We start from the raw sequence: 5,383 nt of genomic DNA on the forward strand, positions 1-5,383 counted from the left end.
GCATCTATTGAAGCTTTTTCAGCGTTTGAGGAAGTACAAGCTCCGTCTGAATCCCAACAAGTGCACATTTGGAGTCCGTTCCGGCAAGTTATTGGGCTTTAGTGTTAGTGAAAGAGGTATTGAGGTTGATCCTGCAAAGGTTAAAGCAATACAAGAGATGCCTGCGCCCAAAACTGAGAAGCAAGTCTGAGGTTTTCTTGGCCGCTTGAATTATATTTCCAGAATCATATCCCACATGACTGCCACATGTGCGCCGATATTCAAGCTCCTCCAGAAAGATCAGTCCCATGATTGGACCGAAGATTGCCTGAAAGCTTTCGACAGTATTAAAGAGTATCTGTCTGAGCCTCCGATTCTGTCTCCGCCCGTGGAAGGAAGACCATTGATTATGTATCTGACTGTTCTTGAGGACTCAATGGGTTGTGTCCTTGGTCAGCAAGACGAATCAGGAAAGAAAGAATATGCTATTTACTACCTGAGCAAGATGTTCACCGATTGTTAGTCTCGATATTCAATGCTTGAGAAAACATGTTGTGTTTTGGCTTGGGCTGCTAAGCGCCTACGCCAGTATATGTTAAATCATACGACGTGGTTGATATCCAGAATGGATCCAATCAAGTATATCTTCGAGAAGCCTGCTTTAACAGGGAGGATTTCCCGTTGGCAGATGTTTTTATCTGAGTATGATATTGAGTATCGAGCTTAGAAGGCTATTAAAGGTAGTATATTGGCTGACCACTTGGCACATCAGCCGATTGAGGATTATCAGTCAGTTCAGTATGACTTCCAAGATGAGGAGATTCTGTATTTGAAAACGAAAGATTGCGATGACCCTACACTCGATGAAGGGCCAAAGCTTGGTTCCAGATGGAGTATGGTGTTTGATGGCGCTGTAAATCAATATGGAAATGGTATTGGGGCAGTGATTGTTACTCCTCAGAGCACACATATTCCTTTTACAGCAAGGCTTACTTTCAAATGCACGAATAATATGGCTGAGTATGAGGCCTGTATCATGGGATTGGAGGAGTGCATTGATCTAAGGATCAAGCATCTTGATGTTTATGGTGATTCGGCCCTCGTTGTTAATCAGATTAAGGGTGAATGCGAAACAAATCAGCCTGGCCTCATTCCATATAGGGATTATGCGAGGAGGATTTCAACATTCTTTATTGAGGTTGACTTCCATCATATTCCTCGAGATGAGAATCGGATGGCAGATGCTCTTGCTACACTTGCTTCGATGATTATGGTTAAACTTTGGAATGAAGTTCCCAATTTCACTGTGATGCGCTTGGATAGACCAACTCATGTATTTGTAGTAGAAGAAGTAGAAGATGATAAGCCATGGTATTATGATATCAAGTGTTTCCTTCAGAACCAGTCTTACCCGCCTGGGGCATCTGTGAAAGATAGGAAGACTCTGAGGAGATTATCAGGAGGTTTCTACCTTAATGGTGAAGTGCTTTATAAGAGAAATTTTGACATGGTTCTGCTCAGATGCGTGGATAGACACGAAGAAGACCTGTTGATGACTGAGGTCCATGAGGGTTCATTTGGTACTCATTCCAATGGATATGCCATGGCTAGAAAGATGTTGAGAGCAGGCTACTATTGGCTCACAATGGAGTCTGACTGCTGGAAATATGTGAAGAAATGCCATAAGTGTCAGATTTATGCGGATAAGATTCATATTCCCCCGACACTTTTGAATGTGATTTCATCACCATGGCCCTTCTCCATGTGGGGAATCGACATGATTGGCATGATAGAGCCAAAAGCGTCTAATGGACACAGATTTATTCTCGTAGCAATTGATTACTTCACCAAGTGGGTGGAAGCGGCATCATATGCAAATGTGACCAGGCAGGTGGTCGTGAAGTTTATCAAGAATCAACTCATATGCCGTTATGGTGTGCCAGATAAGATTATTACTGATAATGGATTTAACCTGAACAACAAAGTGATGAAAGAGCTGTGTAGTGAATTCAGGATTGCGCATCATAACTCTTCTCCCTATAGACCCAAGATGAATGGGGCTGTTGAAGCTGCTAATAAGAATATTAAGAAAATTATCCAAAAGATGGTTGTCACGTACAAAGATTGGCATGAGATGTTGCCATTTGCCTTACACGGATATCGCACATCTGTCCGCACTTCAACAGGGGCAACCCCTTTCTCTCTTGTTTATGGCATGGAGGTTGTACTCCCGGTAGAGGTGGAGATCCCATTAATGAGAGTCTTGATGGAAGCCAAGTTGACTGATGCTGAATGGGTTCAGAGTCGTTATGACCAGCTGAATTTGATAGAAGAAAAGAGATTGACTGCCATGTGCCATGGTCAATTATATTAACAAAGGATGAAGAAAGCTTTTGATAAGAAGGTCAAGCCCCGTATGTTCCGAGAAGGTAACCTTGTGCTCCAGAAAGTTTTGTCTTTCGTGCCCGATTCCAGGGGCTAGTGGACTCCAAACTATGAAGGTACATATGTTGTTAAAAGAGCCTTTTCAGGCGGTGCTTTGATACTTACAACTATGGATGGGGAGGATTTCACTCGTCCTGTGAATTCAGATGCAATCAAGAAATACTTCGCCTAAAAATAAAAACAGAATAGCTCGCTAAGTTGAAAACCCGAAAGGGCGGCTTAGGCAAAAATGAGCGTTTCGGTGGATTGAAAACCCGAAAGGGCGATCCAGGCAAAAGTTAGAGGCGTAAATATATATATATATATATATATATATATATATATATATATATATATATATATATATATATATATATATCCCGCTAGATTGATTACCTCATCCTGGGGAAATCTAAAAAAAAAATTTAAAAAATAGGGATTTGGCAAGTAACTGCATCCTGATAAGACTTTGTTCTACAACTGTCATCCGTCAGAGATTCTTGCTCATTCGTCATCAACCAAAGCTACAAATACATCGGATTCAGAATTGGTGGAGAAATGGTCATTATGTTCAATGTAGCCCTTTTCCAATATATATCACCAATTTCAAATTTGTAAAGATCTATCGAGTTTTGCCATTTGCAGACTATCATTCCATCAAATAAATTTGAGCCTTTTATCCAATTATTTGCACTCTTATTTGTTTCTATTCAACAAATGTTTTACATGTTTTAATTGAAAAATATCATTGTTTTGAATAATCAAATTTTTCATAATTTGTTTTTAAACAAAATGAACATTCACAATGACATAAGGATACTTAAGAGATCTTCGGTGCTCTCCCAAGGATGGTATGATCCCCAACAGGGTAAGACATTTGTTCATATCCCCGATATGCTTGTATCTTCTTCCTCCGGGGCCTTTTGTGGTTTTTTTTCTACTAAGCGGAGTGTTTGGTAAGATATTCACCATTTTTCCCTTCAGCAGAGTAGCGACCTTTCCTTCTCAGCAGATGTGATCTCTTTGGTAGTACGGTATTTGGCGGTGACCTTGGAAGCCTCCTGTTTGGTGGTTGTTTCCCCACAGATCCCCCACCTCCTCGGATAGATTCCCCAGTAGAGTTGCTTATGTGGAGGATTTTATATGTGCAATAACTCCTGCCCCCCCAGCCGGAATGACTGATGTTCATCCCCCTGCAGAGATCTTTTCTTCCTAGTATCTCTTTCCCTCATCAGATTGGATACTCTCCGGTGAACCTGGCTTTCTCTCTTGAGATGTAGTACTGGATGTTTGTGTACTTATCCTTTGGAACTATTTGTGTTAGAAATGTCTGTTTGTCAGCATTCATCATACATAAACCATGCATGCGTGCATATAGTTTTCAAACATTCAGATATCCATGATTGCATTCTTTGCCATATATCTTTGTTTGTAATCCCCTGCTAGTGGGTCATATGCTTCCCAAGCATATGTCTGTGTCTGATCCCTCAATATATAGTCAGCCCTTTAAGCAGAAAGTGTTTATCTTTCCCTCCATGTTCCCCACCGAGTTATATCCTCGGGGATAATGGTTGTTTTTGTTGCCTCCCAACACATATATTAGGGTGGACTTCCCCATTGAGTTATATCCTCATAGGGACAAACTATGTTTCATCGTGCCTATCTAGTTTGATCCTAGACTGGCCTCTTATGACTGTTCCCTGCACTCCACTGTGGTATAAATGAATAATTGCTCAGTAATTAGTAATCATTCATCTTATCCCCGACGGAGTCTGTGGTTTTCTACCTTTATGCCGGTAGTTGTAAACCCTATTTCATCCCCTTGCGGAGTTAACCTTTTGTTCATCCTAATCGATGATGATTACTCTTCCGTGGTTGTCTACCCTGCATCCGGTAGATGTAATCCCCTTCTTGACGGTTATCATTATCCAATATCGGTGTCGATATTCCCTCATTTCTCTTGGATAATTGCTCTGATTAAGCAGTCTATCCCCAGCAAGTCATCTTTCATATACCGGTTGCCGGTAATGTTTATTGCTCCCCTTGATTGGTCATCATTATATACCTAGTTTCGGTATCCCGATGCCTTTCTTTGTCGGTCGATTTATCCTTTATTAACCCAGTAACTGGTTGTGGATAATCTTCCATGCGAGTATATTATCTACATTCTGACGGTAATAGATAATATATCTCATGCACTCTTTGGTCGAAGCCTTTTGTTCTTCCCTAGTTGAGTAAGATTCGTATCCCTTTGTGGAATCGAATGTACATCCCATAATCGAGTTTGCTTTTAGCCCTCTTTTGGATGATGAGTCTCTTGGGAATATTCCCCAATTCACGCTTTGGTTGGTCACCTATTATATGCCCAGTAACCGGCATCCCTGGTGTTCCCTCCTTCTGCTCCCTATTATGACTTTTTATCCCCTGTGGAGTCAGAGTCCCTGAGTTGAAATATACCTTTTAGGTATTCCTCAGATGATTTGGTTGATTGATATCTCTCCCCCTTATACCGGTCTTAGATATTCATTCTCCCGGAGCATGTTTTTCCCTCACCCTGATGCCGGTGGGATCACATGATCTCTTTTTGAGCTTATTACCCAGTAACCAGTGATACCTCATTTGTTTTTCCTTAGCTGAGTCCTTAGTGGACATCCCCTCCTGAGTCCGAATTTTTTATCCGAAGTATCCGTTGCGGATAATTTTGCTGTATTGGCATATTCCCCAATACATGCATCTTCGAGTCAGCTCGAGTCCTTCCATGGATTCATTTCATGGATTCTCTCCGTGTCTGCTCACGCGTTTTCATCCCTTTACTCCTGGGTAGAGTCTCTGCCCCATAGAATGAATTATTCATAGGAATCGTCGGTTTCCTCTTGATCTTTGCCTTTGTGGACCTATCGCCACAGAGTTTTACCATTTGCATGCATACATCTGCATCATGAGGTCTCTTAGGGACCAAAATTCGTCTCTTTGTTATTAT

This window comes from Lathyrus oleraceus, chromosome 6 (assembly GCF_024323335.1).
Source record: "Lathyrus oleraceus cultivar Zhongwan6 chromosome 6, CAAS_Psat_ZW6_1.0, whole genome shotgun sequence".
NCBI lineage: Eukaryota > Viridiplantae > Streptophyta > Magnoliopsida > Fabales > Fabaceae > Lathyrus > Lathyrus oleraceus.